Genomic DNA, 22612 nt, shown 5'->3' with positions numbered 1-22612 from the left:
TCTCTCTCTGCCTGCCTCTCTGCCTACTTGTGATCTGTCTGTCAAATAAAATCTTTTTAAAAAAGAGAAATTCCTTCAAAGAACCAAATGGAAATTTTGTTAGAAGAGCTCAACAATATATTTGAACTAGCAGAGGAAAGAATTAGCAACCTAAAAAATAGGTCATTAGAGAGTATACATGTTGAAGGACAGAAAAAATAATGAAGAAAAGTGAGCTTCAGAGAAATGTGGGGCACCAGTGAAGTGTGCCACTATGTGCATAATAGGAATACCAGCATAAGCAGAGAGGGAGAAAAAGGCATAACAAAACTTTAAAAAAAACTCCCCAAATTTATTGACAGTAATGAGAGTTTAGCTATACTATTTCATGGTATTGCTGCTTTGGCATACATTTTGTCTGGCTAAGTGCCTCGCCAAAATCTTAAACTTAGACTAAGCCCCTCATAAAAGCATATGCCCTACATAGCAGTCTGTAGAGTTATAGCAAGTGGAAGCTCCTGTTACGATTTCCCAAAAGCCTTCTGTTCAAGTCTCCCCTGCCTCCCAGCATCTATGTGCCTAATGTGCCCCTGAAATAAGACCGCTGTGAGCCTTACTAAAATGCCACTCTCAGTTTGTATTGACCAATTCAGCCCCAACCCAGGAACCCTAACACATTCCATCCATGGACTCTAATAAAGACCTGTGCCCCAGGTACTACCTCTCTCTGCACTCTGCCTTGACCTTACCATCTGGCCTCTGGAGGCATGCTATGTACTTCCTCCAAGACCTGTGAGTAATACACTTCTCTATTTCAACTTCTCTTGTATTCTGTTGTCAAAACACAACTCACTAGCATTCTGTGCTTCAATTAAATGTTATTTTAACAATCATAACAATTTATGCATCCAGGAATTTCAGCAAATTAAAGTAGTAGAAACACAAAGAAATCCACAAACATATCAGAGTAAAAATGCTTAAAACAAAGGCAAGAACATCACATCTTGAAAACACCAAGAGAAAAGAACTCATCACTTAAAAGGGAGCCCAAATTAGAGTAACAGGTGACTTCATATCAGAAACAATGGAAGCCAAAAGGGAGTGGGGAAACAAATTCAAATCCTGAAAGAAAAATCCTTTAGTCAAGAATCCTATACGTAGAAAGAGCAGCTTTCAAAAATGAAAGCTAGGGGCATCTCAGAGGCTAAGTTGGCACAGGTCACAAGCTCAGATGTCATGAGATGGGCCTTGTGGCTGACTCTGAGCTCAGCAGGGAGTCTGCTTAGGATTCTCTCTTCACTCTCCCCTCCCCTCACTCACACTCCAAATAAATAAAATATGCTCCTGGGTGGCTCAGTGGGTTAAGCCTCCGCCTTCGGCTCAAGTCATGATCTCAAGGTCCTGGGATCAAGCCTCACAACGGGCTGTCTGCTCGGCAGAGAGCTTGCTTCCCCCTACCCCATCCCTGCCTGCCTCTCTGCCTACTTGTGATCTCTATCAAATAAATAACATCTTTTTAAAAAAATTAAATAAAATATCAATTAAATCTTTTTTTAATTAAGGTTAAAGAAAGACACTCCAAGAAAAAAAAACAACTGAGAGAATTTGTAGCCAGCAAATCCACTTTAAGAGACTACTAAAGTAATTGGTTCAAGCTGAAAGCAAATGAGCCATGACTCTAATTTTCATCTACATTAAAAACAAGGAGCACCTGTGAAAGCAATTATGTAATTATAAAATACAGTACAAATCACATTTTTCTACTTTACGTCCTATTTTAAAAGCAATTGTATAAAAAACATGTATATAATGTGTTGGAAAAATAATGCAAAATGTTAACATGTAATACTGCTATACTAGTAACAGTACAAAAGAACAAAAGAGGTGGGAGAAAACAATACCATAGGGAGGTAAGGAAATGACGCCAGATGGTTACTCAAAACCGTAGAAACAAATGAGAACCAGAATAATAAGAAAATTAATATCACAAAATCTGTAAATATATACTTATTCTGTAAATATATACTTATTCTATTAGCTTTAAAACATGTATAGTTATAGAAAGTAATAATCATAGGAAAGTACTGTAGAGTTTATAACATAGATGGGAGTATGTATAATAATAATACCTTAAAAATGGAGAAAAGGGAATAAACACATAGGAGTAACAATTCTCTTACTGGATTTAAGTTAGCATAAATCTGAAGCTGTTTCTTTTTTTTTTTTTTAAAGATTTTTTATTTATTTATTTGACAGAGAGAGAGAGCACAAGTAGACAGAGAGACAGGCAGAGAGAGCGAGAGAGAGGAAAGCAGGCTCTCCACTCAGCAGAGAGCCCAATGCGGGACTCGATCCCAGGACCCTGAGATCATGACCTGAGCCGAAGGCAGCGGCTTAACCGACTGAGCCACCCAGGCGCCCCTGAAGCTGTTTCTGATAAGCCCCAGAAGATTATTTAAGGAAATAACTCAAGTAACTATAACAATATATGGGGTGCCTGGGTGGCTCAGCCATTAAGTGGCTGCCTTCGGCTTGGGTCATGATCCCAGGATCCTGGGATCAAGTCCCGCATCGGGCTCCCTGCTCAGCGGGAAGCCTGCTTCTCCCTCTCCCACTCCCCCTGCTTGTGTTCTCTCTCTCAATGTGTCTCTCTCTGTCAAATAAGTAAATAAAATCTTAAATAAAAATAAAAATAAACTATAACAATATAGCAAGAAGTCATTAGTTACATGAAGATATTAGAAAATGTTCACATAAAAGAATGTGGTAAATTAGAAATAGAGGAAGAAAAAGGACATGACACATATAGAAAACCAAATGTACAATGATAGACATGAATTCAACCATGTCAACGCTATTCCAGTGGCTCTCACCTAACTGGGGAGATTTTCAAAAAGAGACAAGAAGCAGAAGCAGACACATGCCTGCTGTCCTCAAAAAAAGCACACAGCCATGTTGTGACTAGGGTTGGGGTGTTGGCAGCTAGTGGCCTCTAGGAGATGAAAGTGACCCTCAGCCAACAACAAGCAAGAAAATGGGATCTCAGTCACACACCTTCAGGGAACTGAATTGCACTAACTACCCTAGTAAGCTTAGAAGAATCTCTACCTCCAGATGAAACCGCAGCACCAACCAGCAGTCGAATGATACAGATAGATACAGTCTAATGTATCTATTCCCTATCATTAGGTAACTCTACTTCTGTGTAAAGAACGGCAATAAGGAAAAAAATGCAGTTAAGTTTTGGAAACTGAACTGCATCCTTTACTTCTGTGATACGCTAAAGGTGCACGTTTGCTCAGTGAAAATCAGGTACACAAATCATCCATGACAATGTAACAAACACTACAGAGGTACATGAAGGGATTGATGGAAATGCTGCTATTAAGTTATAGTACAATTTTGTACAGCACCTGGAACTACATATTGGTAATGAAACATAACTCATTAAATGTATGTAATGTCACCAAATATGTATTTTATTGTAATATCAATAAACCATTTGCTATATATATTCATATTTCTAGATTTATGCCTACCTTATGTATATGCCTCAGAGAAAATTCTACTTACATAAAAGAGGAGGACAAATATAATAGTGACAAAAATTTTGTAATAGTGAAAAGTGTTTCAACAAATTAAATCTTGAAGAATGGGAAAAATATATTCCTATATATGAGTTAGAAGGATTTCCATTATCAAATTTATTACATTAACAGGGGTATTTTTTGGCATGAATTTAAGTATAAGTAACATGAATAATATGAAATAGCTTATGATTTATTACTGTGATGAAAAGAAAGTAATTTTCAAATTTACAGACTTTTTCTCTAATAAGAATATCCTAATATTCAACAAGAGGAGGAATTAATGAAAGTTATTAATATTAGTTCAATACATTAAAAATTATCTGATTATCTGATTCTTAGAAAGCTGGGAATGTTGTTATAAAAGCCTTAATACATCTCTTATATTTATATGTTTTCTCAACATATAAGTTCTGCTTGTCATTAGTGTATGAATAAAATCTTACCATTACCCAAATTTCTATTTCATAGTGTCTTGGGTCTCATCAGGAAACCTTTTCTGATAGACTCAAAAGTATCTTCCACAAAAAGGCCTTGTCACATTCCCTAAATTCATGGGACTTAGCAGCAATATGAATTCTCTAAATTCTCTAAAGCTCTTCCTACATTACTTACATTCATGTGGTTTCTCAATAGTGAATTCTTCAGTGATTTTTAAAGTTTCTACTAATCCTCAAAGCCCTGCATATTACTTGCATTAATAGGTTTTCTAATCAGCTGGAAATATACTGTTGTGGTTTTAGAAAGCAGTTATCTTGCTAATAAATGCTATGTGGAAATGAAATGCCTATTAGAGGGTGATGCTCTTCCAGCATATTTTTTAGTCTATTTGTTTAAATTGAGCTATAATTCATGTAACTATAGAATTTACCCCTTTAAGCATATAATTCAGTAATTTTTAGCCTATTCACAAAGTTGTGCAATCACTACTACTAATTCCAGAACATTTTCACCATCCCAGACAGAAACACTATAACCATTAGCAGTCACTCTCCATTCTTCCCTCTCCCCAACCCCTTATAACCACTTTCTGTCTCTGCGGTTTTACCTATTCTGAATACTTCATATAATCATACAGTATGTGGCCTTTTGTGTCTGGTTTCTTTCCCTTTGATATTTTCAAAGTTCATCTATGTTGTAGAATGAATCAGTACTTTCCTTTTTATGGCTGAATAATATTCCGTTGTATGGATAGATAATATTTTATTTATCCATTCACCATCTCATGGATATTTGGGTTAATGTGCATATTTTTGAGTGGGTCAGTTAGACTCTATGATTCACAAAAAAAGCAATCTAGGCCTTTTCTGCTGCCAAAGAAAAACTACTGGCTTTTTTTTTTTTTTTGAATCCTGAATTCATTCTAATTGCCTGGGCCTGACACTTTTTTATTTAAGACTTTATTCATTTATCTGTCAGAGAGAGAGAGAGAACAAGCAGTAAGCAGAGGGAGCATTAGGCAGAGGGAGAAGCTGGCTCCCTACTGAACAAGGAGCCCATTGTGGGACTCAATCCCAGGACCCTGGTATCATGACCTGAGCTGAAGGCAGATGCTTATCCAACTGAGTCACCCAGGCCTCCTGCATAGGCATTTTAAAAATTAACATATAATGTACTACATGCCCCAGGGGTAGAGGTCTATGAAACATCAGGCTTACACATTTCACAACACTCACCATAGGACATACCCTCCCCAATGTCTATCACCCACCCACCCTTTCCCTCTTCCCCCACCCCCCAGCAACCCAGTTTTTTTTCATGAGTTTAAGAGTCTCTTATGGTTTGTCTCCCTCCTAATCCCATCTTGTTTCCTTTTTTTCCCTCCCTACCCACCACAACCCTCTGCCCTGCCTCTCAAATTCCTTATATCAGAGAGATCATATGATAATTATTTCTCTGATTGACTTATTTCGCTCAGCATAATACCCTGTAGTTCCATCCAAGTTGTTGCAAATGGCAAGATTTCAGTTTTTGATGGCTGCATAGTATTACACTGGATATATAAATACACACCACATCTTCTTTATCCATTCATCTGTTGATGGTTATCTAGGTTCTTTCCATAGTTTGGCTATTGTGGACATTGCTGCTAGAAACATTTGAGTGCATGTGCCCCTTTGGATCACTACATTTGTATCTTTAGGGTAAATACCTAGTAGTGTGATTGCTTACCCAGTAGTGCGATTGCTGGGTCATAGGGTAGCTGTATTTTCAACTTTTTGAAGAAGCTCCATACTGTTTTCCAGAATGGCTGCACCAGCTTGCATTCCCACCAACAGGGTAGGAGGGCTCCCCTTTCTCCGCATCCCTGCCAACATCTGTTGTTTCCTGACTTGGTGATTTTAGCCTAGGCCTGACTCAAGATGAAACCTGACCCTGAGCTGGATAAAAATTGGATAGAATTGCTCTGTTCAATAAACAGGGCTCAGACTCTGGAACTGTTGAAGATTTGGAACACCCCGCTGTGGGGCCATAAACCACAAAAACATCATGATGCTGGCTGGACCAGCTGGGTCACTTAATATCCACAAGTATTAAGTGATGAGCACTGAGTGATGTATGGGATTGTTGAATCACTATATTGTATACCTGAAACCAATATAACACTGTATGTTCACTAACTGGAATTAAATAAAAACTTATAAATGGGGGCACCTGGGTGGCTCAGTTGTTAAGAATCTGCCTTCGGCTCAGGTCATGATACCAGGGTCCTGGGATCAAGCCCCGCATCCTGCTCAACGGGAAGCCTGCTTCTCCCTCTCCCACTCCCCCTGCTTATGTTCCCTTTCTCACTGTGTCTCTCTGCCAAATCATAAATAAAATCTTTAAAAATAAATAAATAAAATAAAATCTTTTTTAAAGCCTTATAAATAAATTAACAACCTTTAGAAAACCATAATGTTAGAAACGTTAAATAATTTTTTACTAGTACCTAGAACATACAAGCATAGTGGTCAGATCATAAACTTAAATGCTTATATTAATAAAAATAAAATAATAAAGATAAATAAATGAAGCATCCCCTTCAACATGTTAGGAATAAATAAGTAAAACAAAGAAAAGGAGAAGAAAAATTAATAAACATAGAGATAGAATGTAATGAGTTGGAAAATATTTAAAAGTATAATAAAATTAGAGGAGAAATAACCATCAGAGAGCATATATTTCCATTTAAATGATAAACAACTCCTATGCCAATCAATTTGAAAATGTAGTCAAATTCTAGTAAATAATCTAAATCCCAGAAAACAAAAAAAAAGTTGAAAGAGATCAATTTCAAGAAAGAGATAAAAGACTCAAAATTAAGGCAAAAAAAAAAACAAAACCCGAAGCAACCCTTGTTGCTTATACTGTAGTCACTAAATACCAATACCCATTTTATGAACTCCCTGGGAAAATGTCTGAATCTATGGTAGGGAAAGCACAAGATAAGCTCTGAACATTTTGTGCCAGGTAGAAGTAAGCTTTCAAATACTAACTGATCATATTAATTGGCTACAGAACCACCTGAAATAGTTATAACAAGCCAGCATCCTAACTTACAAGAATCAAAATTAAAAATAGAATGTTTGTGGGGCGCCTGGGTGGCTCAGTTGGTTGGACGACTGCCTTCGGCTCAGGTCATGATCCTGGAGTCCCGGGATCGAGTCCCACATCAGGCTCCCAACTCCATGTGGAGTCTGCTTCTCCCTCTGACCTTCTCCTCGCTCATGTTCTCTCTCACTCTCTCTCAAATAAATAAATAAAATCTTTAAAAAAAAAATAGAATGTTTGTAATAGGGGTGCATGGGTGGTTAACTGGGTTAAAGCCTCTGCCTTCGGCTCAGGTCATGATCCTGGGGTCCTGGGCTCTCTGTTTAGCGGGGGGCCTGCTTCCTCCTCTCTCTGCCTGCCTCCCTGCCTACTTGTGATCTCTGTCAAATAAATAAATAAAATCTTTTTTAAAATGTTTGTAATAAACATAATAAATATTTTGAACAGAATAATATCTACTGATACTGAAAAAGGATACAGAAAAAGGCAGTTGTTTCAATTCAAGTGTCTGCTCATGTGAAGAGGAGGTATAAAGTTTAAGTGTGGCACATCTTGTGTCAGCAAGCAAGAATTAGGGGTGCCTGGGTGGCTCAGCTGGATAAGCATCTGCCTTCGGCTCTGGTCATGATCCCACAGTCCTAGGATCAAGTCCCACAGGGAGACTGCTTCTCCCTCTCTCACTCCTCATGCTTGTGTTTTCTGTCAAATAAGTAAATAAAATCCTTGGAAAAAAAACAAAGAGGGGCACCTGGGTGGCTCATTTAAGTGGCTGCCTTCAGCTCAGGCCATGATCCCAGTGTCCTGGGATAGAGTCCTGTGTCAGGCTCCCTACCTGGAGGAGAGCCTGCTTCTCCCTCTCCCTGCTGCTCTACCTACTTGTGCTCTCTCCCTGTCAAGTAAATAAATAAAATCTTAAAAAAAAAGCAAGAATTACTTCAAATATCACAATATTAAATCAAATGTCCACAGGAATCAGTTTAGAACTTAACTAGCCAATGTTGAAATAATGGAAACATTGTGGTGGAAAATGTGTAGGTGCTGGTCCTCCAAGAGTCAGGAGTCTGGGGACATTTAGCTAGATCTTCTGCTTCAGGGTCTTTCATAACTCTGCAATCAAGGTGTGGTTCAGGGCTAGGTCTCATCTGAAAGCTTAATGGGGGAAGGATTTGCTTCTAAGCACACATGCTTATTGGCAACATTCAGCTTTTTGCAGGCTGTTGGACTGAGGGCCTCCTGTTTTTCTTGTTGGCACTTGCCCAGAGGCCAACCTCAGTATTTTGATACATGGACCTCTCCAATTTGGCAACTTGCTTCATCAAAGCCAGCAAATGAGAGTCTCTTGGAAAAACTACTGTTATAGTCTTATTTAACATAAGCCCAAATGTGACAAGCCCACAGCTAGTGTCATACTCAATGTTGAGAAGCTGAAAGCTTTTCCTCTAAGAAAAGGAACAAAAGAAGAATACCCACGCACACAACTTCTATTCAACATCATACTGGAAGTCTTAGCCACAGCAATTAGGACAAGAGAACTGTGTTAGCTATGATTGCTAAATATTTGTTTTGCTAAATGCTAAGGGGGAAAATGGAGCTTTTTGAAACATTCACAGGTCCTTTCTAGAATGCTAACTGTTGATAAATGCAAAGTTCATGGATTGTAACTGTCAACAACAAAGTAGATATAAAATGATTTTTGTCACAGGAAAAGAATATGTTCACTTTATTTTTATTTATCTTTTTTTAAAAGATTTTATTTATTTATTTGACAGAGATCACAAGTAGACAGAGAGGCAGGCAGAGAGAGGAAGGGAAGCAGGCTCCCTGCTGAGCAGAGAGCCCGACGAGGGACTTGATCCCAGGACCCTGGGATCATGACCTGAGCCGAAGGCAGAGGCTTTAACCCACTGAGCCACCCAGGCACACATGTTCACTTTATTTTAAATACATTACTTTGTTTCAATCTATTACCATGTAGAGATTATTTTTTATAATTTAAACAAATGAGGATTTTTTTTCATCTAGCTGTTCTCTTTAAAGGTGGGCTGGAAATTAACATTATCAATTTGGAGTTCAAACACAATACAGCACTTGGTTCATTTGACAATGGACATACCTTAGTTGCCCCACAATTAACATCTAGCTCCCTAAGAATCAAGAAAAGTGGGAATATATAATGGGCCTAAGAAATGTCTGAATAGGGCGCCTGGGTGGCTCAGTGGTTAAGCCGCTGCCTTCGGCTCAGGTCATGATCTCAGGGTCCTGGGATTGAGTCCCGCATCTGGCTCTCTGTTCAGCAGGGAGCCTGCTTCCTCCTCTCTCTCTCTCTCTGCCTGCCTCTCTGCCTGCCTCTCTGCCTACTTGTGATTTCTCTCTGTCAAATAAATAAATAAAATCTTAAAAAAAAAAAAAAAAGAAATGTCTGAATATCATGAAGAATGGTGAAGATGTTAAAAGGAGGTGTTATCTGCAACACAAAGCTTTGAATTCACCTAGCTTCTTAAAAGATAACCTTGATATTCCAGAGAGCATATTCTGAATTATTTGAAGCAGATAGCTTCGCTGGTAAGGCCAAGTTGCTGTTCTCCATCATCACATCCCAGTACAACTCCATCTTGAGCAGAACCCAGATATTCCCCCCTCTCTCAAGAGAAGTCTAAGGCCACGATCCTGAATGTTACCCATCCCTAAAAGCACAAACACAAGTATTCCTGGTGAAAATTTTAAAATGTCTTCAAAATAGAAAGAAAGTAGATAAAGGCTTGAAATCCAAGAAGAGGGCTATTACATAGCAAGCAAATAGGCTATGGCTGGAAATCTATCGTAAGAGGAGTTACAGAAATCAGTGTTTCTGATTTCTCTGTAGAGAATCAGATTCTCTACATATTTTTAAGAAATCTAGTTGTTTCAGACAAAATTTACTATGTTTTTAAAAAAAATTATTTATTTTTAGAGAGAGCATATGCATCCATGAGCTTGAGGCAGGCAGAGGGGAGAGAGGAAGAGGGAGAAGGAAAGAGAGAATTTCAAGAAGATGCCCCACTAAGGATGGAGCCTGATGTGGGGCTCAATCTCATGACCCTGAGATCATGACCTGAGCCAAAATCAAGAGTTAGATGCTTAACCAACTGAGCCACTCAGGTGCCCCATAAGTTTCTACGAATTACGTAATTCCTCAACTATCCAAACATGTCTAGAAACATGGCTAGAAGTGAAGAAAATAATCACAATTTACCAACTAAGTGAAATAGTGAATATAAGCAAACTGCATGCCATACACCTACCCTATAAATTATCAATAAATGTGAATTCTTACATCCTTTTTTCCATTACTGGCTAAGAAAATATAATTATGGAATTACTTTTCTAATACAGTATTAAATCTCTAGCTTAGATAATAGAGTTCACATTAAATTTAAAAATTTTCTTGAAACCTTGGGCTCACCCTTAGGTCACATACTATTTTTTTCCTAGTTGTCATTGTTTTGTTTCATATTTCACATTATTATCCCCTACCCTGTTTGGGTTTGGATATAAGACATTATTTTAAAACATATCCTAAGCACTACCTTTTCTTATACCAAATTACTTAGTAAATTGTTGTATCGGCTACAATACAGTCTACCTTGTAGATATATGTCATCCTTAATTATTCTTTTATATGCTATACTTATGTTGGGATAAAAAAAAATCTCTAACATCTTTTCTACTGATGGAAGTCTAGAGTTATCTACTTTTAAATCTGGATGATCCGCCATCTCTCACTGGACAGTTTCTTTGATTCTGAGTTCGAGGACACAAAATGCAGAATGGTCCAGACACACAGATAATCACACTAAAACAGCAAAACCTTTTCAGACACAATATATCTTCCTTTTGGAATTCATCGTTCCATGACTGATTCTTTGTGCAGGTCCCAGTCTTACTCCTACTATTCAATCTTTAAATAAAGCCTCATAAAACATGGAATCTCAACACATACTAACATTGAGATCAGTCAAGTACCAATCTTATATTTTCCTAGAAATTGCAAAGAATTTTTAAGTTTTCCATGAGTAATCAAATGAGACCAACTTCTCTCTCCTCTTTTCTTTTTTTAAAGATTTATTTAGGGGCACCTGAGTGGCTCAGTTGGCTAAGTGGCTGCCTTCAGCTTAGATCATGATCCCAGGGACCTGGGATCAAGCCCCACAGCAGACTCCTTGCTCCTCGGGGAGCCTGCTTCTCCCTCTCCCTCTGCTTGCCTGCCTGCAGCTCCCCCTGCTCATGCTCTCTCTCACTGTCTCTGTGTGTCAAATAAATAAAACATTTTTTAAAAGATTTTATTTATTTATTTGTCAGAGAGAGAGAGAGAGAAAGAGCAAGCACAGGCAGACAGAATGGCAGGCAGAGGCAGAGGGAGAAGCAGGATCCCTGCTGAGCGAGGAGCCCAATGTGGAACTCGATCCCAGGACGATGGGATCATGACCTGAGCCGAAGGCAGCCGCTTAACCAACTGAGCCACCCAGGCATCCCAAATAAAACATTTTTAAAAAAAAAGATTTATTTATTTAGGGGCATCTGGATGGCTCAGTCATTGAGCATCTGCCTTCAGCTCAGGTCATGATCCTAAAATCCCAGGATCGAGTCCCACATCAGGCTCCCTGATTGGCAGGGAGTCTGCTTCTCCCTCTGACCCTCACCCCACTTGTGCTCTCTCTCTCAAATGAATAAATAAAAATTTTAAAAGCATTGTATAAAAAAGGAGATCTATTTATTTAGTTGAGAGAGAACGTAAGCAGGAGGGGTAGAGGGAAAGGAAGAGAGAATCCAAAGTGGACTCCATTCTCAGCAAGAAGCCTGACACAGGGCTCCATCTCATCCATCCTGAGATCATGACATGAGCCAAAACTGAATCAGATGGTTAACCGAGTCTACCACCGAGGTACACCGAGACCAATTTCTCTTAATCATTCCTTCATCATTCTTTGCATGGTCAAATATCTCTTCCTCGGGGATTAATTTTACTTCTTTGAAAGAGGACAAACTTATAAGAGATGCTACATATTAATTAGAGGAACCATTCAGGAGAACTTTAGGTTGTCTGGCATCATCTTTAACCTATATGGAAAGACCTGAGCTTCTTTGATATATTTCTGCTATATACGGCAGTTCAAAATAAGAAGTGTTCACGTAATCTGATGTAGAACTGTGCTGAAGAACGAGAAGGAAAGAGGCTTACTAAAGCCATGGTTAGGGGCGCCTGGTTGGCTCAATGGGTTGGGGCCTCTGCCTTCAGCTCAGGTCATGGTCCCTGGGTCCTGGGATCAAGCCCCACATCAGGCTCTCTGCTCAGCAGGGAGCCTGCTTCCCTTCCTCTCTCTCTGCCTGCCTCTCTGCCTACTTGTGATCTCTGTCAAATAAATAAATAAAATCTTTTTTTTAAAAAAAGCCATGGTTAAAAATGCTTAAAAATTTGTCAATACTCTTCAGCAGCCCCTCTTGGAGAAACACAGAGACCACAAAGACAAGAACTGGGAAAAATTTGGTTATGAAACCAGATGAACCTCTCAGCTCCCAAAATGATGAACACTAATGTGAGCTTTTCTTGTCTTCCTGCCTGCAAACAACAGCTTATGAACACACATGCAAAAAATGAGATAGGTGGCCTTAGGGACTATTACATATTGTAAATTCCAGTAAAGCCCACAACATCTCAGGTGCCACATTTTCTTCCCGAACTTTCCCACTTGTTCATGAAGAAGCAGAGTTTATTTCTCTTTCTCTTGAAACAGAGCAGGCCTTTGCGCTTCACTTGGTGAAGAGAATGTAGAGGAAATGCTATTGTTTACCTTCCTTGGCTAGGTTAGGAAAGGCAAAGTAACTTCCTACTCTCTCTCAAGATGCTCACTCTAAAATCCAGCCATTTAGCCATGAGGCATCCAACCAGCTACACAGAAAAGGCCATAACAACATATTCTAACAACAGTCCAAGGTTCCAGTTGACTGCCAGCATCAACTGTAAGTGACCAAGCCTTCAGATGATTCCAGCTCCAAACCTTCCAGCCACCCTAGCTGAAGTCAAATAGAGCAGAGACTAGCCATACCCACAAAGCTCTGCCCAATGAACAGATTCATGATGAACATAAATGTTATTTATCATTGTTCTAAGGCTCAGCCACTACGTTTTGGGGTGGTTGGTTATGCAAAAACTCGGCACATCTGACCATCTCACACACAAAAGCAGAAAACAATGCTGTTGCAAAACAGCATTGGCCCACTTAGAGCCCAGCCTGCCCCTAGCAACAGTCTCAGAATCTTCTGGTTTAGCACTTCCTACTCCTTTTTTTTTTTTTTTTAAGATTTTATTTATTTACTCAGGAGAGACAGGCAGAGGGAGAAGCAGGGAGCCTGATGAGGGACTCAATCCCAGGACTCCAGGATCACGACCTGGGCTCAAGGCAGATGCTTAACCTACTGAGCCACCCAAGCACCGAGCACTTCCTATTTCTTAATTCCAATCAGCTACACTGGATTACTTCAGTAACATCATTCACCACTTTTACTTTTCTCCAGAAAAGTAAATTCATGCCCCTTGCAGCGTGAAGAAAAAAAAAAGTATTTACTGAGAACGCTATGTGATAGGTGCTTTGTAAATCTAGCCATGTAATTCTCATCAGTCCTCTATAATTTTAGTCTCTCCATTCAACGAACACAAAAGGTAAAGAAGTGAAGCAATTTGCAATTTCAATAAGGGGGATTGGCTGTATATGTATTCTCCAGTTGTTGGATATGCTATTTTATATATGCGAATTAGGTCTTTTGCTAACCTCTATCATTGATGATTTTTTAAAGATTTTATTTATTTACTTTACACAGAGAGATATCACAAGCAGGCAGAGTGGTGGGGGAGGGAGAGGGAGAAGCAGCTCCCTGCTGAGCAGAGGACCCTGGGATCATGACCCAATCCAAAGGCAGATGCTTGATGCTTAACTGACTGAGCCATCCAGGTGCCCCATACCTATTAATGATTTTTAGTTTGCTTGTTCCAACCGTTATTGAAATGTATGCTAAAATCTTCAACAATGACTGTAATCTTCAACATGTGACTGTCCCTAATTCATACTTTTGTTATCTTTGATTTGTATATCCTAAAGCTTCTATTAGGTATTTATAAATTTGTGACTACTGTATCTTCTTTTTAGATTTAAACATTCATCATTATGAACTGTCTCCCTGTTATCTCCCCTACTATTTCTTGCCTTAAAGTCTTTTAATATAGAGACACCAACTTTCCCTTAGTATTTGCATTATTATCTCTTTCATATTTCTATTTTCAACTTTTCCGTCATTATACTTAAAGTGTGTCAGCTGCTAAAATCATATAGGGTGGCTGATTTTCTTTTCATTCAGTCTGACAACAAATTTCTTTTTATTGGAGTATTTAGTCCACTTTAATTAGATTAAATTACTATTAATGTTGAGTACATCAACATTTACTTTTATGTGTCCCCGTTTGTTCTTTCACTCCACCATCCTTACTTTCTGTTGTATTAATCAAATAATTGTATTATTTTAGTTTTCCCCACTAATTTATACTGTCATACACTATTCTGTTAGTGGTTAGCATAAAGACTGCAATATTATGCTCAACTTAGTACAATTAGAAATCTCATGCAGTGCTTGTGAGAACATGACACACTGGAAATCTAAACACAGATATATTACATAAACCAGTAGTCCTATCCCAGAGGATCTCCATCACAAAATTGAATGCCTATGTCCACAAAATACATATACAATAATGTTTATAGCACCAGGATCTCTAAAGAAAAAATTAGAAACAATCCAATCCAAATTTCCAGTAACAGAAGAACATAAATAATCTGTGCCACATCCTATAATGGGATACATAAGAAAAACAAAGGTGCCCATAACACGCAACAACATGAATAAATCTCAAAAAGATGTTGGAAAAAAAAAGATTTTACTTATGTGAAATTCAAAAAGGATTTTTTTAAATTTTTATTTTTTATAAACATATTATGTAATTTTAGCCCCAGGGGTACAGGTCTGTGAATCGCCAGGTTTTTTCACATACTTCACAGCACTCACCATAGCATATACCCTCCCCAATGTCCATAACCCCATCACCTTCTTCTGACCCCCCTCCCCCCAGCAACCCTCAGTTTGTTTTGTAAGATTAAGAGTCTCTTATGGTTTGTCTCCCTCCTGATCCCATCTTGTTTCATTTATTTCCAAAGGGATTTTAAATGGGGAGGTACACAGAGGAGATATTTTTATTCGGTGAGATCCAGTTGACAGGGTAAGCACTCCAGTTCCTACATTATTCCCCTGAATAATTACATCTATGCAGGTTGCTCTCATCTGCATTCCACCCAGTAGAAACCAATGCCACATTCCTAAACATACTGTACACTTGAAATGACACGACAAATATTCCCAGAGGGCACTGGAAGAAGTAGAGTTGGTCAAGACACAGGAGCTACACATCAAGTAGAAGAAACTTCCCAGGGAAGATTCAGCTTGAACAATAGTTGAATGGGTTAAAATAAATTACATTACTGATATTCTTCTTTTAAAGACTTTATTATTTTTTTAAATTTATTTGACAGACAGAGAGAGATCACAAGCAGGCAGAGAGGCAGGCAGAGAGAGGTGGGGAAGCAGGCTCCCTGCTGATCAGAGAGGCTGATGCGGGGCTTGATGCCAGGACCCTGAGACATGTCCTGAGCCGAAGGCAGAGGCTTAACCCCTGAACCACTTAACTGAACCACTCAGGCGCCCCCATTACTGACATTCTTGAGTACTAAGGTATTCGTTAAATGCAAAGTTATAAAAAATACTTATAATTTAAAATATCAATTATATCTAATGGGGAAAATATTAAAATGTTCAAAATGTTCAATAGTAAAAAAATAAAAAGCATATATGCAATATCATTTTGCTTTTAAATATATAATATAAACATATAGAGAAAATGTTCTAGACAATTTTTCTGTCTAGACAGTTTTTCTAAAAAATTAGAAACAATCCAAATTTCCAGTAACAGAAGAGTAACTAACAGTTACTAACAGTCTTATGTAGCATTGTTCCTCTGTGTTCTCTATGATTTTCTATTTAAGGCTACTTAATTTAGGCAGCAGCCATGTATTAATATAAATATGCATTTTAAAATTCTGTGAAAAGGGGGGGTACCTGGGTGGTTCAGTTGGTTAAGCTCAGGTCATCATCTCAGGGTCATGAGATAAGCTCCGCTTCAGATAAGCTCCGCTTCATGATTCCTGCTCAGCAGGGAGTCTGCTCAGAAAATTCTCTCTCCCTCTGCCTCCCCCCCACCCCACCCATGCAGGCACATGCTTTCTCTCTCAAGTAAATAAATCTTTAAATAAAATAAAGTTCAGTAAAAAGGAAGCTATTTTTCCAAAAAAAAAATAGTAATACTGATACAAGGCCACTATTAAAAGGTAGTCTTAAACATTCTTCCCTTGAACTCTGAAAAAATGCTAAGGATGAATAGGTACCAACTCAGAATGGCTTTTGTTTAGATCCCAAAACCTAATTTAACACTTAGACTTTTACCGGCCAAGGAAGGTGGAGTTTTGCCTAGAAAAGAACAGCTAAAAATTCATAAGAGAAGTCTCAGGTACTTCTGACGTTCTAAATGCTGCTTTCATGTCTCTCTGGTACATGGGTTTAAATTGCTTCTAATTCATTCCTTTTAGCCCTGAGGCCTCCCAAATACCTATTTAATCTTGTTCTATTAGTCTCCCTTCACATCTAAGCTTACTAAAAAACTAAGTCATAGGGGCACCTGGATGGCTCAGTCAGTTACGTGTCTGCCTTCAGCTCAGGTCATGGTCTTAGGGTTCTGGGGAATCTCCTTCTCCCTCTGTCCCTACTCCATCCCCCCCCCCCCTCACTCATGCTCTCTCACTCTCAAGTAAATAAAATCTTTAAAAAATTGTAAGGCATAAATCTTGAATAAAACATATTTACCTCCACAGAGCTCTTATGTCATCAGTACAATCTGGTTATAACCTGAGAATGCTGTCATCAGAACGTCTCTTCCATATGGATTCCCAACATTTGTTTCTTTAAAGCCTTTATCACAGTCTACCTTACATTTATTCCCACATATATTTGATCTTCTTTGTTTAATAATGAGCAAATTACCTCTGTTTAGTGGTGTTCCCTCAAGTACTAGAGTAAGTTCTGTGAGCAGGAACTAGATACAAAAGTAGACAAAAATTTATCCCAAGGATAATCATCACAGAGTTATTTTACCAACTATAAATCTCAAAGTAGGGAAAAAGTGAAATAAATTATTGGTAGCTACTATAAATATGTTAATTTTAAAAAATTATTATCTTAATTCATATTAAATGTTGAGGAAAGTAATTTGTAATGAATTAATGAGTAAGAAAGGTTAAAAATTGAGAGGTTATATACAGTCATCAATAAGAACAAGTTCTGTGGTTAAAGCTTCACTTTGTCAATCTTAGCTCTGAAAGTTATTCTGTGACTTAGTAAGTACATTATCTGCTCTGCCTAGATTTCCTTCTAAAATGAGAAAAACAATAGTACCTGGCACCTCAGCAAGTTGTCAAGATTAACTGAAAACAAGCAAACAAAATATTATCTATTTTTTATTGATGATGGAGAAGCTATTTCATATCCTATAATCCACTACTATTAAAGGAAATTCTCTTCAGTTCTTAACATTTTTTGAGAGTGAAAATTTGAGCTTCTTGGGCTACCTTGTAGGTACTTTGTACCTCTTGGGCTTCCTTATAATGCTAATATATTACAGAGCACAGGCTTGAAAATAGAGTCTTCACTAACGACATTACCATGACAATTTTCAGGAAAAAAAAAAGGACAGCAGCTACAGAGTTACCACTCTGCCTCCTAAAACTAGCTCAGAGAATCTGACCCACTTAGGTAACAAACTGAAAATGTTAACAAAAACTCAATCTTGTTTTCTGTCTAACCCAGACTTTAATGTATAACTACTAACATCTAATTCTGTTATCTGAAATTATAAACCCAACCTTGTCAGCATAAATTATATAACGGAGACAAGATACTTGCTCCTGAGATATTGGTGCTGTCTTGTGAAAGAAAAAAGAAAGAAGAAAAAAATGAAATACTTAATTCTGAGTACCCTTACTTGATAATATGTTCTCCTGGAATTATGCATAAATTGATATCTATATAATTCCAAAAGATGCAAAGAGTCAAAAGGTTTATCAAATCAGTTGGGCATCATTGTCACTTCCTTCTTATACCAACTGATAAAACTGATTTGTATATCAAAACCCACAAAATGGAGGCCACCCTAGTGACCTGGCCCACATCACAAATCTAAACTTTAGTTGGTCTGCACCTAAAGGAAACAACTGTCAAGGAATCCTAACATATACCAATCACAATCTGTCATCCCAGCTTTAGCTAGCTTTACCTCACCCGAAAAAATAGGACCTACTAATCTTTTAAAGAAATTCCTGACCTCTTAGCCAATCATACCATTTATGTCTTGGTCCTTCTAACATTCTAGAAAACTCTCTCTTGCCCAAAATCCCAGATATGTCCCACTATGTGGGAGGCACAATACTCCCCCAATCCATGGATTGTTTTCCTTTGAATAAAAAAACATCAAACTTATCACTAAATTGTTTTAGTTCTGTCATTTGATGCTACAGACATTGGACTGAAATCCTCCTTCAGTCTAAGAGGTCTTATTTCAACGACTAATCCTTGTAAATTTTTCTAAAAACACAAAATCATAAACATACACACAAGGAAAACTTCAGAAGAAAGTATACCAAAATGTTAGTGACTATTTCTAGATGATGAAATTATGCATACTTTTTTAAAATTTTATTTATTTTTTATTAATTTATATACCCAAGGTGGGGCTCAAACTCAAAACCCCAAGATCAAGAGTCATGTGCTCTTCTGTCTGAGCCAGCCAGGCACCCCTAAAATTATGAGTACTCTTAACTTTCTATTATATAAGTTCACCTTGGATTAATAATTTTTTCAAGAAGACTATGTGAATTTCATCATCAGGAATATAGAACAACAATTTCCATTTAAAGCATTTTTCTAAAAAGAATTGTGGGATGGGCCATCTTTTACTTATGAAAACTATGACTTAATAAACCTACCAACTCTCTTTCCCTCTTTACTTTAATTCATCAATATGAGACACTTTCCATTTTAAGACTGGCCTGTGAATGAGCACAACTCAGGTGACATTTTCAGACTAAACTGGTCCATAGTAGAGCTTTTTTTTTTTTTTTTTTAAGATTTTATTTGACAGAGAGAGACACAGCAAGAGAGGGAGCACAAGCAGGGGGAGTGGGAGAGGGAGAAGTAGGCTTCCTGTGAGGAGGAAACCCGATGCAGGGCTGGATCCCAGGACACTGGGATCATGCCCTGAGTTGAAGGCAGAGGCTAAACGACTGAGCCACCCAGAGGCCCCCACCGTAGAGCCTTAATAAATGCGGCTTTATCATTGCCTTTCTCACTGAATGCCTGGTTAATGTACCCTATTGGATATAATCCTTGAAAAACTGCTAAGAAATGCATATAATAGTTAAACTTTATATTCTGGCAATTTCTTGAGTACTTTTGTTCATAAACATGAAAACTGCATAGCATTAAATTTTATATATTTGATATTAGAATATCTATTTATATAATATTAATCTAGATGTAATGTGATTAATAATACTTACATAATACAGGAAATTAATTTTAGACAAACTCCTCCTAAAGTCAACTTCCAAGTATAAGTTATTATAAATAAGTTAGTGGTTCCAAACTTGTTTGGGTCATGTACACCTTAGACAGTATCATAAAATTATAGACTTTTCCCCAAGAAAAGTATGCATTAATAAAATAAATATGCAATAATTGGGTATACAATTCCAAGGAAAATCATTTAAGGCGAAGGATTCCTTTCTAGACCATATGAACATATGGTCCATTTTCTTACTTACAAGTGTCTTTTACAATTAATTTCTCATTTCCACTGCTCCTTATCTATGAAGGTAGACTTAGATTACCCACATAATAACAAGTTTTTATTAAAAATAGAGCTTCCCTATGACCCTGCAATTGCACTACTGGATATTTACCCCAAAGATACAGATGTAGTGAAAAGAAGAGCCACTTGTACCCCCATATTCATAGCAGCAATGGCTACAGTCGCCAAATCGTGGAAAGAACCAAGATGCCCTTCAATGGACGAATGGATAAGGAAGATGTGGTCCATATATACTATAGAGTATTATTTCTCTATCAGAAAGGATGAATACCCAACTTTTGTATCAACATAGACGAGACTGGAAGAGATTATGCTGAGTGAATTAAGTCAAGCAGAGAGAGTTAATTATCACATGGTTTTGCTTATTTGTGGAGCATAAGGAATAACATGGAGGACATGGGGAGCTGGAGAGAAGGGAGTTGGGGGAAACTGGACAGGGAGACGAACCATGAGAGACTGTGGACTCTGAAAAACAATCTGAAGGTTTTGGAGGGGAGAGGGGTAGGAGGTTGGGTGAGATGGGTACTATGGAGGGCACATATTGCATGGAGCACCGGGTATGGTGCATAAACAATGAATTCTGGAACACTGAAATTAAATAAATAAATAAAATTTTTTTCAGATAACAAGTTTTTAACTTAAGTATTTATTATTGTCAGTCACTGTTCTAGTGCTCTATTAATATTAAAGCTCCTAATCCTCAAAAAACCCCTTTAAATTCATATTATTTGCATTTTACAAATTATGGAATAGAAAGATGCTGAACATATTATCCAAACTCACAAACACTAAACAGCAAAACTAAGATTTTAATTTAGATACTCTAGATTAGGGGTCAATAACTTCTGTAAAGGATATTTTCTAATATGCTAAGCTTTGTGGGCCTAAAAGTAAAATCAAGGATATTATGTAGGTGCTTATTTAACAAAAGAGTTAACAAATTTCCACAAACTTTTTAACTGACCAAATCCAAAACTTTATTTGTAGACATCAAAATTTGAAATTCATATAATTTTCACATGTCATGAAATATGGCTCTTCTTCTGATATTTTTTTAATTGCTGAAAAATGTTAAAACCAAACTTAGTTCACAGACCCAAAAAAACAGGACACAAGCTGGATTTGGCCTGCTGGGTCAAAGTCGGCTGACCCCTGCTCAAGACTCAGAGACCAGGGATCCCTGGGTGGCTCAGTTGGTGAAGCAGCTGCCTTCGGCTCAGGTCATGATCTCAAGCGTCGTGGGATCGAGTCCCACATCCGGCTCCTTGCTCCGCAGGGAGCCTGCTTCTCCCTCTGCCTCTGCCTGCCGTTCTGTCTGCCTGTGCTCGCTCTCTCTCCCCCCCTCTCTCTGATAAATAAATAAAATCTTAAAAAAAAAAAAGACTCAGAGACGATTATATAATACACTGAAATCAATCAAACTATCCACCTTGCCATTTTTCCACTCATGTGTCTGGAGAATATCTAAAGTATCAAAGGTATAATTCTACCTAAATATTGGTTTCTTCCTTAACAAATCACTGTGTAAAATAAAAAAGGACTATGGCTGCATGATGAGAACACAACAAAAAGCATACAAGGGGAAGTGTTGGCAAGTGTCTATATGAAAATTAACTGTAGAAACAGCATTTGATGAGGAACTGGGAAAGGAGATCCATCCTCGTGGTACCATCATTAACTGGGAAGAGAAGACCTAGAGACCAGGTAAATGTATAAGTCACTATTTGGCAGACATTTAAGATGAAGTTATTCTGTATCCTGAAAAACAAAAATGAAATTTCACAAAACAAAGAGAAAGCTCAAGATGACTTCTAGCTTGGCTTTGAGATGTGTGACTATAACAATGTTCTCCTCTCATTGCTCTTCTTTGGAATACAGCAAAAAGGGGAAAGAAAAGGGAAGCACAACACAGCAGGCCTTTCCTGGAGCCCAGACAGACTAAACAAGAATATACTTCCTCATCACTAACAAGCCCCCGTGATATGTACTAAGCACACTCTAATGGAGGTATGAGAAAGACTGGAATACTGTTAACTGTTCCCTGTACCATAAGGAAAATTCACATTCATTGAGACCTGGGACTGCAATCTGTTTCTATGTTCACAGCAGTTTTCTGTCAACGGAGCTATAAAAATGCCATGGATCTGCAATACGCAGCCTGACCCCACAGAGCTAAGGGGCAGATTCACAGGAAGTAATCCTATTCTTGGTGCCTCAGTATCATGTATTCCCAGGACCTTGCCTTGGGGGCAATTCCAACTCTAAAATTGCCACAATAAACATAGGGCTGTGCTTTTTTAGTAGTAACCTTCATTCTAGGTCTCAAATGTTCAACTTCCCTTTGACAGCCATTTTTGTGCAACTAGCATTTCTGTGCAGTGTGGTTATAAGATGAAATGATAGAGGCAGTGAAAGAAAACCCAATACAAAAAATTCCAAGTGGAACTTAAAATTGAGT

General features: G+C 37.9%; 1 protein-coding gene across 12 annotated transcripts in view; it reads right to left on the bottom strand.

The window, feature by feature from the left end:
- ZNF529 (zinc finger protein 529) overlaps positions 1-22612 on the bottom strand; it is a 78634-nt gene that overhangs the window by 54009 nt on the left and 2013 nt on the right. The gene's annotated exons all lie outside the window — the stretch shown is intronic.

This window comes from Mustela nivalis, assembly GCF_964662115.1.
Source record: "Mustela nivalis genome assembly, chromosome: 18".
In the NCBI taxonomy this organism is placed as follows: domain Eukaryota; kingdom Metazoa; phylum Chordata; class Mammalia; order Carnivora; family Mustelidae; genus Mustela; species Mustela nivalis.
This window is presented reverse-complemented; position numbering and strand designations above follow the sequence as displayed.